The following is a 19,349-nucleotide window of genomic DNA, read 5'->3' as shown; positions in this document are numbered from 1 at the left end:
TCTCAACTTCTTACCCTATCTTATATCCTTTCCTTCAATTTTTCCTTGAATTGAGATAATGAACTCCAATCCTTAGACAATAGCATCCTTTCTACATTAGCAAGTTCTCTCTTTAAGGCAGTTTAGAAAAAGATCTAGTATTTTACTTAAAAGTGTTTTACTTAAAAGTATTTAACTCAGATGAGTCTCAAGAGGTAGATAACTTCCCTGAACATTTCAAAGAAAGGATTCAGTCACATTTCCCTTAAGATTTCCAATGTAATTAAATACTACCATTCTCTTCCGGGAGAGGGAAGGGAATAAAGTTTCATTTTCCTATGTGAAATTCTAACCTTCCTGGTATGAAGACTACAATTGGACCCGGAGCACTATTTTCCTACTAGCCTTGTTTGATCTTGGCCACCTCCTTAGGGTGACTATTTGCTCCTAGGTTGCAGTTACATCCTTAGTATGGCTATGTGCGTAACATAAGTACATAGTCTTCGTAACATCAAATATAGAAATAAATTCACTTGTATCCTTTAACTAGGAAAAAAATGGGCTCTGAACTGGTTTCTTCAAGTAGCTGGACATAAACATTTTAAATGTTAATCGATGGGGGTAAGTTAAAAAAAATCTAGTGTTAAGACTTTTAACTCTCCACTCTGAAAGTCAGACTCTTAGAGTTTTCAAAATCCAACCTTGAGGTCAAGGAGAAGTTTCAGAGCCATCAATCCTCCATGGTTTCTTGGTCTCTTGGGTGTGGGCAGAACTTCTTGTGGGAGGTCCTGATGTCTAATGGAGGAGATGCTTCACCTTCTGGCAACAGGAAATGAGAAAGTATGGGAAAAAATTAGGGGCCAGATATCACCTTCCAAGGTGTGCACATAGTGACTTCCAATTAAGTCCTACTTTCTAATGTTTCTAATGTTTCCACCATCTTCTCACATACACTGGGCATCAAGCATTCAATACATGAACCAATGAGGAATATTTCATGGTCAAGACATAATACTCTATCTTTGTGTGTGTCCTGGTACCGGGACTTGAACTTGGGACCTCTTGCCCTTATTTGGCTTTCTACTACTTCTATATATTGACTAGTTAATTGGAGATAAGAGTCTCATGGACTTTTCTGTCTGAGCTGACTTCGAACTGCAACCCTCAGCTCTTAGCATCCTAGGCAGCTAGGATTACAGCCCTGAGCCATCAGTGCCTGGTTTCCTCTTCTGTTAGTTAGATTTATATATGGGTAAAACTTAATTTTGGTATCATGAAACCACTGCACTTGTGTGGAAGGAAGGTTTGGTTTTTTTTTTTTTTTATGTCAGTTGTGGGACTTGAATTCAGGGCCTGGGCACTATCCCTGAGTTTTTTTTTTCCCCCAAGACTAATGATCTACCGCTTTGAGCCACAGCTTCACTTTGTTTTCTGGTGGCTAATTGGTAATGAGGCCCGTGGATTTTCCTGCCCAGGTTGGCTTTGAACCATGATCCTCAGATCTCAGTCTCCTGAGTACTAGGATTACAGGTGTGAGCCACCAGCACCTGTGGGTCTGGCATTTCTAGAGTAATAGAGGTTAAAAGCTTAAGTTCTCTCAGAGCCATTCTTTATAAGGCTCCAAAGGCATTCTTCTAGTGATATAAAGCAAGGAATGGTCTTGAATTCCAACTTTTAGTGTGCAACCTCACATTACTATGTTGTTGCACATTAGCACCGGAAATGAAACCTTCATGTTTTGATGTAGGTGGCATGGCCTGCATGAAGCCCGGGTTCAATTCCCAGCCCCACAAAAACAAATTGGCCACTTACACAGCATCCTGTTCCTGCAGGCTGAAGGACAATCCTTCCCTCTCCCCATGTCCCACATGCACATCTTAATCCTTAGAGTTTATCAATATCATCTTTCCATACCAATAGGACTTCATGGATGTGACTGAGGGTCTTGAGGTGGTGATATTATCCAGGCACAATCACAAGGCTCCTCATGAATTGGGGACACTGAACATCAGTGGCTCATACCTGTAATCGCAGCTACTCAGGAGGCTGAGATCTAAGGATCATGGTTGGAAGCCAGCCTAGACAGGGAAGGCCATGAGACTGTCATCTCCAACTAACTGCCAAAAAGCTGGAAGTAGAGCTGTGGCTCAAGTGGTAGAGCTTAAGCTTTGAGCAAAAATACTGTACTAAGGCACAGTGTCTAGGCACTGAATTCGAGCACCAACACAGACACACAGACACACAGACACACACACATACACACACAAGAGGGTTGGCTTTTTGGATAAGATTTATTCACAGAAGAACAGACAACAGAAAAGAATCTGGGCACCAGTGGCTGACACCTATAATCCTAGCTACTCAGGAGGCTGAGATCTGAGATTTGAGGTTCAAAACCATTCTTGTCAGGAAAGGCCAAGAGATTCTTATCTCCAATAAACTGCTCAGAAAAAAAGCCGGAAGTGGTGCCATGTCCCAAATGGTAGAGTGCTAGCCCTGAGCAAAAGAAGTTCAGGGACAACATGCAGGGCCTGAGTTCAAGCCCTAGGACTGGTATACACATGCAGAACAGACAAAACAGTTTTCCCATCAACTCACCAGAAGACCCAAGTTGGATTTCTGACATCCAGACTTGTAAAATAATCTGGGGTTTGTGCCACTAAATTTGTGTTCATTGGTTGCAGCCTAAATAGGAAACCAACACAACCCTCTAAAGAATCATAGCCCACAAACTGGAACCTTACATTGTCTAAAGTATACATGCTTCTGATGGATAACTTGGGCCCTTACAGTAGCTCATCCCTTTATTATCGGCAAGAACTTCTCATGTTCATGATGGTCCATTTGTGTGGGGATCAAGGCTATCCTATCTCTAGGGCTACCTGCAGTGTGGGTTGGTGATTATATGCTTTTCTCAATGGAAAAGCAAAACGTTGAGAGCAGGGAAACTGAAGCTTCCTCGAGTAACTGCAGAGATGAACACTTGTTGCCATGGTAGCCTGGAACAAGTATAATGAACAGTGGATTCTCAACTTTTCAAAGTACACATCCTACAGTCTCTGGAGGAGGCAGCCTAATCAGAGAGAACTCTATGTGGGTGGAGTTGAACCTGAGCCCCAGGAGACTGCGTCTTCATCCATATTAGGCTGCAAACTCCATCATGTGGTAGCAATGTGTGGTAATTTTTGGTTTTCTTTTTTTGGTTTGTGTGCCAGTACTGGGGCTTGAGCTCTGGGTCTAGACAATGTCCCTGTATTTTTTTGGCTCAAGGCTGGTGCTCAACCACTTGAGCCACACCTTCACTTCCATCTTTTTGTTAGTTAGAGACAAAAGTCTCATGGACTTTCCTACTCAGGCTGGTTTGGAACCTCAATCCTCAGATCTCAGCCTCCTGAGTAGCTAGGATTACAGGCATGAGCCACCAGAGCCTGGAGATAGATGGTGATGTTAACTCACATGTCAGGAGTGGAATGAAAGGGCTTTGGGATTCTAATACCCTTTAGGTGGTTCTTCCTTTTTGTGTGATGCTGGGCTTTGACTCAGGGCTTTGCTCTTGCTAGGCAGGAGCTCTAATGCTCAGCCATCTCTGGATCCTTCTTTTGTGCTGTTTTGTTTAGCTTATTATTATTATTTTTTGAGACAGGGTCTTGCTTCCTGACTGAGTGCGACTCTAAACTGCAGTTCTATTTTCAGTTTCCTGTTGTATTTGGGCTAAGAATGTGTTGCACCCTTAGCTTCACCGTGTTGAGAGAAAACCTCCCTAACTTTTCTGTTCAGTCTGGCCTAGAACTAGAGGCCTTCCATTCTCAGCCTCCCAGGTAGCTAGGATGTTAGGTGCACACCACTGTGTTCAGCTATCAGTGGAAAAGAGGGGTATTGCGACCTTTAATGCCCTGGCTGGCTTTGAACTACAGTCCTCTGGATCTCAGGCTCCAAAGAAGCTGGGATTACAAGTTTGAGCCGCACTACTCAGCTTCAGATGGTTCTTCCAGGGGAGGGTGCGAGGGGGCTGAGAATGGACTTGTATGTTGAAGATAGCCACCTTCCCTATGCTGGTCCACTGCTTCAGATGGCTCAGCAGGATGCAGAGAACTCCCGAACAGGAGTTCCATTTGGGTTCAGGATCCACCCTCCTACCTCTGTGACCTGTGCCTGTTTCCATGTCTGTAAAATGGGAACGCAGTCCACTCTAGCAGCCCATGAGAGTTCACTGAGGTGATCAGTGCATTGGTATACAAAGCTGACTAGACGGCACTGAAGCATTTAAATACCCAAGTGAGAAGAGCACTGTTCTAGAGACTTCTAAGTAAAACCTCACAGATGATGTAAGGAACAATGAGTGTAGATTGAAGATTTTTTAATCAGGTAGTATATATGGCCAGACCTTGCCTAATGATCTAGCCTGTAAGAAGAGCATCTGAGCATGTTTAGGCTCTGTGGGGTTGAGGATAATGATGATCCCCAAAGATATTCTTGTGATAATCCTGGACATTTGTGCTGGCATTACATGCCAAATTATTTAGGTAATTTAGGTGTGGCATAAATTTAACCACATGGTCATTATAAGAGGGAATTGTGTGTGTGTGTGTGTGTGTGTGTGTGTTTGTGTGTGTGTGTGTGTGTGTGTACCAGTACTGGGGAGGGGATTGAACTCAGGATCTAGGCATTGTCCCTTAGCTTTTTTGCTCAAGGTTAGCACTCTACTACTTAAGGCTAATTGGAGATAAGAATCTCACAGACTTTCCTGCCCAGGCTGGCTTCGAACTAGGATCTTCAGGTCTCAGCCTCCTGAGTAGCTAGGATTACATGAGTAAGCCACCAGTGCTTGTTACCAGTGCAGTTACTAAGAGGGAATTTTGACTCTGGGGAGGAGGAGGTAGGGTGACAATGAGGGCAGAGGTAGGGTGATGCACTTCAGAAGTGAGCACCACAAGCTAAAGAAAGTGAATCAATGGATTGATTCTCTTGGTCCCCAGCAGGGACCAACACACTGTCACCTTGACTCTGGACTCTGAGATCAAACAGAAGATCCGTCAATAAACAAAACCCAAACGAAAGAATACTGATGCAGAGTATACAGCCTTTCTTTCTTTCTTTCCTTTTAGTAGTGCTAAGGTTTGAACTCAGGGCTTCTCACCTGCTCCGCAGGCCCTCTACCACCTAGCTATACTTCCAGCCCCAAAGTGTAGCTCTTAATCTAAACAGACCCCCTTGCCTTTGTTTCGTTCCCTTTTTTCTTTCCTCCTCACTTCTCCGCTAAGAGAATCTGGTCTTTCTTCTGAGATAGCATAGCATCGCTTTAAGGGATATATTCTGATTGGCAGAAGATAACCAGGAAAAAGGCCTCACTCACTTTGCTAGAGATTTGGTGAGCATATGGCTTTTGCTTAGTGAGATTATTATTATTATTTTTTTTTTTTTTGGTCAGTTGTGGGGCTTGAACGCTGGGCTTGGGCGCTGTCCCTGCGCTCTTCAGCTCAAGGCGAGCACTCTACCACTTAAGCTACAGTGCCACTTCTGGTTTTCTGGTGGTTTATTGGAGATAAGAGTTTCATGGACTTTCCTGCCTGGGCTGGCTTTGAACCTTGATCCTCAGATCTCAGCCTCCTGAGTAGCTAGGATGACAGGCTTGAGCCACTGGCGCCCAGTTTAGTGAGATTATTTTTTTTCCCCAGAGCCCGGCCTTGAACTCAGGGTTTGATGCTTCCAGTCACAGGCTGGTGCTCCACCACCTGAGCCATGCCTCCAGTCCCTCAATGAGATTTAAGGGGAAATTAGGAGGGGGCTTCTGTCTTTTACCTCCTTATTTCAACACAGTTATACACAGCACCCTCCCCTCCCCACTGGGCGTGTGTGTGTGTGTGTGTGTGTGTGTGTGTGTGTGTGTGTCATAGGGCTTGAGCTTGGCCTGGGCACTTGCCCTGAGCTTTTTGCTCAAGGTTAGTTAGTTCTACTACTTGAGCCACAGCATCACGTCTGGCTTTTTGGTGGTTAAATGGAGATAAGAATCTCATGAAGTCGGTGCCAGTGGGTGGCTCACGCCTGTAATCCTAGCTACTCAGGAGGCTGAGATCTGAGGATCACGGTTCAAAGCCAGCCCAGGCAGGCCAATAAAACCACTAGAAAACCAGAAGTGGTGCTGTGGCTCAAGCGGTAGAGCACTTACCTTGAGCTGAAGAGCACAGGGACAGCGCCCAGGCACAGAGTTCAAGCCCCATGACTGACCAAAAGAAAAAAAAAGAATCTCATGAATGTTTCTGTGGGGATCCTCAGATCTCAGACTCTTGAGCAGCTAGGATTACAGGTGTGCCCAACTGACATCCTTTTGACAGTTATTCCCTTTTCCTTCCATCTTTGAATGTGATTATGGGACATTGTTCCTTGAGCTGGGGCAGCCATCTTGTGGCAACAGGGAATAAAAACTTAGAGACTGTGAGGATGAGGCGGAATACACGTAGAAAGCCTAGCGCATTGCTGACTTCCTATGTTGCCTAAATCAGCTTTGGAAGCATTTGATGGTCAGTGACCGGCTTAAAGTTTCTTACCTTTTAAAGGAGCCATTTTTCTTCTTGGAAATAAAAGCATCTAAACTGATTCAGATGGAAAAAAAAACTTTTAAAAATATTTTGAATTTTTTATTATGAAGATGATATACAGATACTTTCGTTTTTGCAAGAAAGCTGATGACTATAACTTTCCTTTATAAAAACTTATTATGCCAGTAATCCTAGCTACTCAGAAGGCTGAGATCTGAGGATCATGGTTCAAAGCCAGCCTGGGCAGGAAAGTCTGTGAGACTCTTATCTCCAAAGAACTACCAGAAAACCAGAAGTGGGGCTATGGCTCAAGTGGTAGAGCACTTGCCTTGAGCTGAAGAGCTGAGGGACAGCGCCCAGGCCCAGAGTTCAAGCCCCATGACAAAACAAAACAAAACAAAACAAAACATATCAAGTTATACATTAGCCTTGGATTAAAAATAAAAGGAAATCTCTGTCTCTGTCTCTGTCTGTCTGTCTCTCTCTGTACTAAGGTTTAAATTCTAGCCCTCACACACATGCTAGGCAGGCACTCTACCACTTGAGCCATACCACTAGCCCCTTTTTTGCTTTTTAGATAGGGTTTGGCATTTATGTCCAGACTGGCCTAGACTGCAATCCTTCTGTTGATGCTTTCCCCATGGCTGGGATACTAAGCATGCAGCCCTATATCCAATTTGCTTTTTTAGATAGAGTCTCACGTTTTTTTTTTCCTCAAGTTGGCTTTGAACCTCTATCTTTCCATCTCTGCCTCCCAAAAAATGTAGTAGACCAAAAAATATAGTACCATGGTCCCTGGTTTTCCATAGAGGGATCCATTTCAGTACTTCCAGATGTTCACATCCCTTTTATAAAAGAGCATATGAATAACCTATATACATCCTTCCATAACTCTAACTTGCTTTTTATACTGCACACATGAGTTATATCATAGTTGTTATGCTGTATCATTTAGGGAGTAATGATGATACAGTCTGTACATGTTTAGCACAACTACAAGTCTTTTCTATCTTTTTCAAAATATCACTTATCTATTGGTTGAATTTGTGGGTGCAGAACCTGCAGATGCTGAGGGCCAAGTGAAAAAAGAACTTTGATACCAGGTGCTCATTAGAGGCTCATGCCTCTAATCCTAAACTACTCAGGAGGCTGAGATATGAGGATCAAGATTCAAAGCCAGCCTGGGAAGAAAGTCTGTGAGACTCTTATCTCTCTATTAACCACCAAAAAGCCACAGCTACATCTACAGATATAGAGCTGTAGCTCAAGTGGTAGAACACCAGCCTTGAGTGGAAAAGAGGAACTTGAGACCTGATTTCAAGCCCCAGTACAGCTGGGGGGGGGGGGCGGAGAGGAGGGGAACAGTTTAACAGCAGACAGCCCGGTCTCTTACTTCTCACCCATACTTTGGAATCCTGTTCCTTGAATTTAGAAAGACAGGGAAGATGTCATGAGGTGAACACTGACTCCAGGAGACCAGGGTTCCAGCCCAGCTAGTACAGACTTGTTGAGGCTGTGAGTTAGCAATCCCTCTTCTGGTCTTAGTTTTACCACCTAGAGGACACGTTGAAGAAGACATCTACCACCTTGCTATTCAAGGTGTAGTTAGTGGAAATCTTTACCCCAAAGCTGGAGGCAATTGCAAAAACTCAAGCCCTGCTCCAGACCTGTGTTTAGACTCACAGGTACATTCCTACCTGCATTCAAGTTTAAGACCCCCGACAACAATGCTTGATAGGAAATGTACTCATTACCTTGCTCATGTAACTGTAACTCTTCTGTACAGTATTTTTACAATTAAAAAATATTAAAAAAAAATAAGACCCCCCAAGTCTGTACTTGGCGACTCTTATCTGCAGAGCCAGATTCAGATGGCCGGTGTGTGGGCGCCCTCTACTGGCTCGCACATGAAATAGTGGCTTTAGGAAACTTCCATTACTCAGCATCAAGTAGTAGTAATACAAAGGGATCTCATTGTGATGCTTTTATATACTACATACAGTGTTTCCCAGTCAAGTGTATCCACTTTCTTACTCCTTCTTATCTTTTTTTTTCCCTTTCCTGGAACATTATATTTTCATACTCCCACCATATTCCCCCCCCCCCCCTCACGCTCTCCCCTTGCTTCTCTTCCTCCTTACTGGTCTCCACTCACAAACTGAACTTGCTTTACATCCGTGCCTTTCAGGTTTTGCATGTTTTCCAGTACTGGGGCTGGAACACAAGGCCTTGTGCTCTTGCCTGGCTTCTTCACTGAAGGCTCAGGCTCTACCACTCCAGCCACATCTTCACTTCCCTTTTTAAAAAACAAAACAAAACAAAACTTGGAGATAAGAGTGGCTTGTAGCTGGAATCCTCAGATCTCAGCCTCCTGAGTAACTAGGATTTCAGGTGTGAACCACCAGCACCCCACCTTTATAATTAATTAATTAATTAATTTTTGGCTCCAGTCCTGGGGCTTGAACTCAGGGCCTGTGTGCTGTCTCTGAGGTGTTTTTGTTCAAGGCTAGTGTTCTACCGCTTGAGCCATAGCTCCACTTATGGCACTTTTGGTTTTAAGTCTCACAGACTTTCCTGCCTGGGCTGGTTTCAAACAGTGATTCCTCAGATCTAGGGTTACATTCTTTATGTCTGAGTAATATTCTATTGTGTACACAGACCACATTTTCTTAATCCATGCATTAGTTGATGGACACTTCATAACTTGGCTATTGTGCATAGTACTGCTATAAACATAGATGTTCAGGAATCCATTCTATGTTGACTTATGTTCCTTCAGATATATGCCTAGGAGTAGAATAGAAGCCCCATATAGTAGTTGTATGTTTAATTTTTTAAGGATCTTCCATAGTGATTTGTATAGTAGTTGCACAAGTTTTCATCCTCACTAACAGTATATGAGTCTCTCTCTCTTACTTCAGCATAATTGTCAGCACTTATTTGTTTTTTGTTGTTGTTGTTGTTTTTGTCAGTCGTGGGGTCTGAACTCTGGGCCTGGATGCTGTCCCTCAGCTCTTCAGCTGGCACTCTACAACTTCAGCCACAGCGCTACTTCTGGCTTTTCTGCTTATGTGGTGCTGAGGAATGGAACCCAGGGCCTCATGCACGCAAGGCAAACACTCTACCACTGAGCTACCTTCCCAGCCCATTTGTTTTGTTTTGTGTCAGTTCTAGGGCTTGAACTTTGGACCTAATCTCATGCTCTCCTTCAGTTTTTGTTGTTGTTGTTGTTGTTTGTTTTTTTGCTTAAGGCTGACATTCTATCACTTGAGCTACTCCTTTACTTGTAGCTTTCTTACTGGTTAATTGGAGGTAAGGGTCTCTTATATGTTTTCTTTGAGCTGGCTTTGAACCACAATCCTCAGATTTCAGCTTCCTGAGTAGCTAGGATTACAAGCTGGAGACATTGATTTGAAGCTTATTTGTTTTCTTTATGATGGCCATTCTGTCTGGGATGAAATAGAATCTCAATGTTTTGCTTTACATTTCCTTTATGGCAAAGGATGTCAAACATTTCTTCGTGTTTGATCACTCTACTTGCCCATTTATATATTCTGGATCTGATGGGTAACTTTTTTCTTTATTGAGACTACATAAATTTCACAATTTTCACAGTATTGTGGAATAGTGATATTTAGCTGAAGTCACAAATGCATTTTAACCTTCATAAGGCACATTGTCATTTTCATGGTCTATAAAGCTTATGTACTCTACAATCTTTGATACTACAACTCCTCCCCCCCCCCAATCGGGTGATATGTGCATTTCTTTCCTTTTGCTTAGTGTAAACTGTTCCCTCCTTCTCTCATTCCCTCTCTCCCATCGCTGCCCTTGAGTTGTTTAGCTCACTTTCATCAATGTCAATGCAGCTGATGGGCCTCTCTGTTGTATTTCCCCCCCTATTTCCCTCTAATTCTGTGCCCTCCTCCTAACTTCCTTCAGATGTGCACATGTATATACCATCTGTGAGGTCAAGAACATGGAGTCATCTAAAAAAATGATGCAGCAAATTAAGAAGAGCTCCTTTGTTTCTTCAGTCCTGTTTACTTGGTCTTATCTCCTTGAATTTTGACTTTAACATTTGCATATCAGGGAGATCCTGAGCCATTTGTCTCTCTGATCTTGGCTTGTTTTGTTCAACATGATTTGTTCTAGTTCCATCCATTTCCCTGCAAATGCCATTATTTTGTCCTTTCTAATGCTGCATAATATTCAATTATACAAAGGTACCACATTTTTTGGGGGGGGTCCGGTCGTGGGCCTGAGCTCTGGGCCTGGGTGCTGTCCCTCAGCTCTTCAGCTCAAGGCTAACGCTCTACCACTTGAGCCACAGCGCCACTTCTGGCTTTTTCTTTTTGCTTATGTGATGCTGAGGAATCAAACCCAGGACGTCATGCATGCAAGGCAAGCGCTCTACCACTGAGCCACTTTCCCAGCCCGGTACCACATTTTTTGGAATCCATTCATCTGTTATGGGGCATCTGGGTTGTTCTTATGTCTTGGCTATTGTGAACAGTGCAGCCATGAACATGGAGGTACATGTGTCCTTGTATCCTGGTTCTTATTGGTCAGGGTAGATGCCTGGGAGTGGTATGGCTGGGTTGTAGGGAGGGTATATATATTATATATTTAGTTTTCTGAGGAACCTCCAGACTGCTTCCAGAGTGGTTGTATTGGTGTACATTCCCACCAGCAGTGCAGTAGGGTTCCTCTTTTTCTACATCCCCACCAGCATTTGTGGTTGTCTGAACTTAGGAGATAGGCCATTCTGGCTGGGGTAAGGTGGTATCTCAGGGTTGTTTTATTTGAATTTCCTTTACAGCCAGGATGATGAACATTTCCTCGTGTGTTTCTTTGCCATTTTTATCTCTTTTTCTGAGAAATCCCTTTTTAGCTCCCTTAACCATTTAATCGTTGGTTTGAAAGATATGGGAGAAATTTGTTTCTTGAGTTCCCTGTATATAATGGATTTAGGTCTTTGACATATTGCTGGTAAATCTGATGGGTAACTTATCTGACAAGGATTTTCTTCCATTCTGTAGGTTTTATTTTGAGTCTGGAGATTGTTTGCTGTACAAATTCTTTTTAATTGGATTCAATCCCAATTTTTAATTCTTATTCTTAATTTCTGAGTAAGTAGGGTTTTAGTCAGAAAAGCATTACTTAATGCCTATACCTTTAAGGCAATTCTCAATAGCCTTCTGATGACCTTATCAAGCATTTAAGGTAAAACAACACTCTAGCACCTAAACAAAGTCATAAGGACTCAGGTTCTGTGTGTAGCAGGTGTTAGATGCCACAAAGATAGTGGTTAAGACAGTATATAATGGGCACAGCTCCACAGGGAGTCAAACCATTTGCATTTCACTCTACAAAACTAGCCATTCCATGGGCTGGAAATGTGGCTTAGTGTAGAATGCTTGTCTGGCATGCATGAAGCCCAGGGTTCAATTCCTAGGTACCACATAAATAAAATAAATTTTTAAAAATGCTTCAAAAAAACAAACAAAAACCAACCAGCCATCCTTGGTTTTATTCCAGAGCCACGGATCCTGTTGCCTGCAATCTACACCAGGGAGCAAGGGCCAAATCCCAGCAGGCCTCAGGACAGGAGGAGGAGTTAACGTTCAAAAACATACTGCAAATTATACATGTCATTAGGCATTCACACATAGTGAGTCCAAAGGAAGGTGCTGTAAGGAGAGGAGCACAAATGTACAACGTCTAGGTGCGTCTGATCATACAAAATAATATTTCTTAAACTGAACTCCAGGAAATGGGAACAGGAGGTTGTGTGTGTGTGTGTGTGTGTGTGTGTGTGTGTGTGTGTGTGTGTGTGTGGTGCTGTGTTTGTTTTCTTTTCTTTTTGTCCTATTTGTTCATTTATATGTCTTTGGGAGGGTGAGGAGAGGCATAGAAATGGAGGGACAAAGGGTGAACAAATGCAGTAGTGGGACTCATGAAACACTATGTGGAAAATGAACCTTACAATTTGTGGGTGGGATGGGAGGGAAAAGCTGGGAGGTAACAAGAGAAGGAGAGCCATTGTCCTAAAAGAAATGCACTCTTGACCTGACTTATGTAACTTAATCACCTTTATAATAGCAATTTTAAATTAAAAAATACTGTTTTTTTTCAAATAGGCAAACTATGCTTGAATCCCACTTCTTCTTTTCACTTCATCTTTAATCATGAGTTTGTAACAGATACTTAAAACAGCTCTTGTGAAAGAGCACTGATTTTTTTTTGTCCCATGAATTAGCTGAATGCAGACAACAGTTTGGCATCTCTGCCTTTGTTTTATCTCTTTGTCCTTGTTCTAAGCCATTACCTTGAAGTGACCTTGGAGTTTAAGAAGAATGGAGAGGACTAATGCTGAAGTATTTTTAAGGAGGAGTGGAGGGAACTGTACCCTCCTCCCAGCACCTCCAGGAAAGGAACAGCAGAATTGTTCCTCAGGACCGAGGCCATTGCTAGGTGAATGTGATTTGTCTATTTTGACTAGACTGCTCCTGCCAAGTGAGGACAGTGATCACAACTTTCTTAGAACCCCTCTCAAAACAGGAACTAAGGTAATGGCCAACCAGACTGCCAGTGACTAGGACCATTTAACTGTTGGTGCTTACTTCTCTCTTCTACACGAATTCTTTGTCTATTTAAGCCAATCGCTCAGGCCTGTACCATGAAGATGGCCTGAAGCATTACTTCACTTCTTTCTATGTCTACCCGTGCCATGTCATGAATCTTTCTCTGCCCTTCGCCATCCGGTGTACAAGGGTGAGCATTGGACCTGACATATAGAAACTCCTCCAGAGCTTGGGCCTAGAGCCTAAAACTCCAGTTTTACCTTGTAATATGGATTAAATGAAGACACAGATTGATGGGTGCAGGGCTTTAAGATAGCCCCCACTATATGGCCAATGAGCAACAATAAGTAAAAGTCCTATATATGGTGGTAAATTAACTTTGGGACTATATAAGGTTATAAATTTTATGCTCTGGGCACTAATTGTCTTGCCAATGAGCCACACATTGAGGCATATCTAAAAGAATAAATAATATTTATTTACTAACCTTAGCCTTAAGTTCTTAACAACCCTCCACAGCTTGGTTAATAATCAGTCTTGGATACATTCTTGTTCCACTTGGTTTTAAATGATTTGTGCAGCCATCTATTTTGTTATTGTTCTGCAACAAGCTTGTGCGAGGGCTTTGTGCATTATTTAAAAGTGTTGATCCAAGGTAGTGCAAAGAAAGGCTGAATGAACTTTATAGCAAAGCTTTGGTTTATGGGCTGAACTAGGCAGGCCATTTAACCTCTGAGCCTTCGATATGAATAAAAATGAGCAAATGAGGAAGACTGTGATTGAGTTTATGTAATTAGTAATACCCTTTGAAATGATTTCTTGACTCCTTGCTGGAGACCATCCCACAAAAAAAGATTATGCAAGTCTCTCAGTATTGGAAACACTCCAGATCTTTTCTTTTCTTTCTTTCTCCTTAAAAAAAATAATTTGTGTAGGTCCTAGGACTTGAACTCAGGGCCTGGGCACTGTTCTTGAGTTGTTGTTTTTTTCTATGACTTGAGGTATCACGTCCAGGATTTTTTTCTTTTGGTAGTTTATTGGAGACAAGAATATCACAGATTTTACTGCCCAGGCTGGCATCAAATCATGCTCCTGTGATCTCAGCCTCCTGAGTAGCTAGGATAATAGGCATAAGCCATTGGTGCCTGGTAAACTCCAGCCCAGCCTACTCTGTAAGCCAATTGTTGATACATCTCTGTGGCAATAAGGCTTAAGGAGAGCAAAACACACCATCCCCGCCCCCCTTTCAGAATCTCATACCACTGGCTGCCCTCTGGCTAAACAAAACATTTAAAATCATAATCAAAATTTCTAGGTGTTAGCCTTGTGTACTCCTTTCCTCCATCTACATATTGTCTACCAACAAATGTCCCTGAATACGCAAACCTTCGTGGGAGTTAGAGGCCATAGCCATTTTGTGCTTTGGAACTCTGCAAATCCAAGTTACCTTCTTGCCACCCGTCCTTGGGCATAGGAAGCTTGTCTGATCGGTCACTCCCCCATGCTTACAGGCTCATTTGTTACCAGCTGGACTCTGGTGACTCACGCCTGTAATCCTAGCTACTCAGTTGGCTGAGATCTGAGGATTTCATTTCAAAATCAGCCTGGGTAGAAAACCCCAAAGAGTCTTATCTCTAATTAACCTGCAAAAAGTCAAGGTGGAACTGTGGCGCAAATAGTAGAGGGCCACCCTTGAACAAAAAAGCCAAATGAAAGGGGCAGCCCTGAGTTCAAGCCAAGGAAGGAAGAAAAGAAAAAAAGAAAGAAAAGATCCTCTTCAGTATCTTCCTTTGGACCTTTGGTGCCCCTCCCACCAGCGGAGGGACGCGCCTGTGTGACGCAGACATCTCTTCCCCCTGCACATAATATCCTAACACTTCTTTCTTACATCCTCTGGGACTTTGGGCTGCTGTGCCCTCCAGCAGGTACAACCTCACCCCGCCCCAGTGCTTGGTATGGCAGCAACTTTGATTCAGAGAGGAATTCCCAACCACTATAGCTATAGTGGGCCCTCAGGTATATATCCCTTTGACTTTCCTTCTATGCATTTATCACGGTCTGGCATTTTATGATCTAGCAGCAGCTGGACTCTTAAATTGGGTCTTGTGGTGCTCATAGTAGTCTTCATGCCCTGGCATGTTCTCCTTCTCCTGTGGGTGTGTGGTTCCTCTGATTTCCTTCTGACCAAGGAAATGTGACAGGATGTGTGATTGCACATACATGATTGTGTTACCTAAAGAGTTGTGACTAGTCCTCTGACTCCTAGCCAGAGTAGCACCATCTTGCAGCATCCTACCATTTAATCGCTCTACATGCAAACCCTCCTACTCCCAGTTAGATGTCTGCCAAGATCAGCATGAGAAGAGCAAGGAGAGGGGCTAGAGTATCTGCCTAGAGTGAGGCCCAGGATTCAAACCCCAGTACTGAACATACAGAAGCAAATACCTTTCTCACGTATTGAGCTGTACGTAGTTGCTTCTACTAATTTTGGTCTTGGGTAAACTCTAGTTCAGATTTCTGCTATACACCTAGAATTATATAAAAAGAAGAGCCTGAGCTGGCTGGCAATGGCTCACGCCTATAGTCCTAGCTACTCAGGAGGCTGAGATCTGAGGATCATGGCTCAAAGCCAGAGGAGTTAGGAAAGTCTGTGAGACTTATCTCCAATTAATCACCAAAAAAAGCCAGAAATGGAGCAGTGGCTAAAGTAGGAGAGCACGAGCCTTGAGCAGAAAAGCTCAAGGACAGTGCCCAGGCCCTGAGTTCAAACCCCAGGACTGGCACCAAAATAAATAAACAAATAAAGAGCCTGGTGTATAGGAAGGGAATGGGTAGTTTTGGGGATTTCAAGGAATCTAGAGACAGCTTTTCAGGAGTTAAGGACTAGTGTGGGTAAATTCTGTTCTCATGTAGGTGTCCCTGCTCTGTAAATAACCATTAAAGCTTGCCTTTACTGCTGGGCACTGGTGTTCATGCCAGTAATCCTAACTTTTTAGGAGGCTGAGATTTGAGGGTCAGAGTCCAAAGCCAGCCTGGGCAAGGAAAGTCCACAAGACTCTTATTTCTGATTAGCCAACAAAAATCTACAAGTAGAGGTGTGGTTCAAGTGATAGAGTTCCATCTTTGAGTGGAAAAGCCAGACAAGAGCTCGAGGCCCTGAGTTTAAACCTCAGTACTGACACAAAACCAAAAACTTACTTTTGCTTATTTGAGCTAGATTTGAGTCATTCTTTGAGCTCTAGAGTTACCCCAGTTTGGAGGCAGGTGACTTGCTACACCTTCCAAAGAAATTTGTATAATGTCCAGAGATACTCAGAGATCACTCACTTGATGGCTGCCATGGTGCTACTGGCCACATTATGAACCAACTTTGGAGAAGTCATGGCAAGGAATTGAGGACCTCAGCCCAGGAACCAGCAAGGAACAGGGTGATGCCAATGGTTGACCTCATGTTCTTGCATGTAAATCCTCCCCCAGTCTAATTTCCAGTGAGCTGGGCACTGGTGGCTCATGACTGTAATCTTAGCTACTCAAGAGGCTGAGATCTGAGGATCGCCTTTCAAAGCCAGCCCAGGCAGGAGAAACCTGTGACTCCGATCTTCAATTAACCATGAGAAAAAATATCTAGAAATAGAGCTGTGGTTCAAATGATAGAGCACTAGCTTTGAGCACAAAAGCTTGAGGACATTGTCCAGGTCCTTAGTTCAAGTTCCAGGACCTATGCTTACAACAACAAAAAATCTTCAGTGAGAACTCAGCCCTACTAATACTACAACTGCAGTCTTATAAAGAATTCAGACAGAACAAGTGAGATAATACATGTTTTGTGATTTCTGCATTAGACAGTAAACTTCGGGAGGGAAGCTAGGGACCTTTGCATTATTATTGAAGCCTCAGAACCCAGCTGGGTAGATGACTAAGTATAAACAGTTAATAGCAGACGCTTGCCAGAAGAGACATTTAATAGTTATTGCTCATAGTCACACTCTAGAGCACTGGTAGGATTACGTAGTTCTTGTTCTCCAATAGGGGACGAATCCACCATTTGTCAAGTACAACTGAATGTCATGGGCTACATAGGTTTCAGTACTACCACAGTGAATAACAGCATGCTTTTCTCTGCTCAGCACACTCTTTTCTTCTGTTATTCCTTTGGGGGCCTCCTTCTGTCTCTATACCTCATCATCCCCATCTTATGTGAAGTCCCTAGTTCTATCCCCTCTCCTGGCTTCCAAATGGACACAGGTCCCAGCCCTGCCTTATTAACATATCCTATTGTCCTGCCTGTGATTGGTCCAGGGTTACTTACATGACTCAAATCTGTCCAATTAGAGGTAAACCCAGAATTTCCATGCATGGGGAGTCATTCTGTAGTACTGAATCATCAGTACTAGTCTTAGTACTCCCTACGCTGGTACTTCTACACTGTAGTAGTAGTAGTACTGTAGAACTACTGTAGTATTACTCGCACTGTAGTTCTCAGTACTAATCATTTCCTAGTACTGGGAACTAACTTTTACTCCACATGGGACAGTACTTCCTGCAGCTAACAGTTATAAAAGCAGGGCTGAAACCATCTAGCCCCTGAATCCAGCGGTGCCTGAAGTCTTTACCTTGGCTTTTCAGTTCATTAATCCCCTCTCCCCTGCCAACAACCTCTTTTAGAAAACAACTTGGAATTGGAGATCTTTCACTATTAAGTAAAAAAGGTGTATCACCTATGATCTGCAGCAAAACCAGCAGAGATGGAAATAGGCAGATGCTAAAGTTTCCATGGGCCCTCAAAGACCCATGTTCTAAACCTTAGTTACCAGTTTATGGCACTATTGGGAGGAGGTAGCTTTAATGAGTGGGACTTAGTAGAAGGAAGTTAGATGCTTAGGGGAAGAACCATCGAAGGAGACATTAGCACCCAGCTCCCCACCTCTCTCTCTTAATTCATAGTACTGGGCTTTGAACCCAGGCCTTCATACTTCTTAGGCAAGCACTCCATCTCTTGATCCATGCCTCCAGTCTCTTCATGTTTTTTCCTGGTCATTCAGTAGAGTGTCAATCTATGGTCTCTCTATTTATGTTGCTTGCCATAGTTAGGATGACAAGCATGTGTCACTATACTTAGCTATTGGTTAAGATGAGGTTTTGCAAACATTTTGCCCAGAACCTGGGCCTAGAACCCATCCTCCTCAGCCTCCAGGACAGCTCGGATTACAGGTACGAGTGTCCAGAGCCTGGCACCTCAGTCTCTACCATTATGTACGACCACTGTCCTAAACCAAACGAACCAAGTGACCATGGACTGAATCTGAACTTATGACCTAAATTAACAAGTCCTTTATAAAGCTTACTAACTCAGGCATTTTGTCACAGTAATGGAAAATTAACACAGCAAGTCTGATGTACCTGAACAAAAAAGTACAGAAAAAAATCCCACCCAACAAATATTTAATAAAATGCCACAGCAAATAAGCCACTGAAGTATAAATCACAGGAGATATTTTATTTGACTTTGTATGTAGTCTTATAGCATTTTTTTTGTAAAAAAAAGAAATGACTTCACAAGTCAAGTTCTTTAAACCAGAACTGAAAGTATCAAGTACAAATATGTAAAAGAGAAGTAAGAGTTAATAGTAATCAGCAGTTACAATGGAAATAATGACAAAGCTTTTTAAAAAAGACTCTGGGCCACAGATTTAGGACTCTTGCAATCTTGAGTTGGTATTGTTCCCAAATGTTGCTGCTCTTTTTGATTAAAAAACAAAACAAAAGAGTAAGGCAGAAGAGCTGGTTCTGTTTTGTATTTTTTCTCTCATTTCTTCTTTCAGTGAATAAAAATACAGCTTCTCTCCTTCTAAAACACAACAACAAGAAAAATCCCTCAGAAAACAATCCACTGTTGCTGGGCTCACACCAGTGGCTCACACCTATAATCCTAGCCACTCAGGAGACTAAGATCTGAAGATCATGGTTACAAGCCAACCCTGGCAGGAAAGTCTGTGAGATTCTTATCTCCAACTAACCAGAAAAAAGCTGGAAGTAGAGTTGTGGCTCAAGTGGTAAAGCACCAGACTTGAGCAAAAAAGAAAGGGGATGGGCCAAGTGCTTGTGGCTCATGCCTGTAATCCTAGCTACTCAGAAGGCTGAGATCTGAGGATCATGATTCAAAGCCAGCCTGGGCAGGAAAGTCTGTGAGATTCTTATCTCCAATAAACCAGTCAGAAAATCAGAGTTCAATCCCCACGGGAAAAAA

The sequence above is a fragment of the Dipodomys ordii genome, unplaced genomic scaffold (genome assembly GCF_000151885.1).
Source record: "Dipodomys ordii isolate 6190 unplaced genomic scaffold, Dord_2.0 Scaffold14, whole genome shotgun sequence".
NCBI classification, from domain to species: domain Eukaryota; kingdom Metazoa; phylum Chordata; class Mammalia; order Rodentia; family Heteromyidae; genus Dipodomys; species Dipodomys ordii.
Note: the sequence above shows the minus strand (reverse complement) of the source record.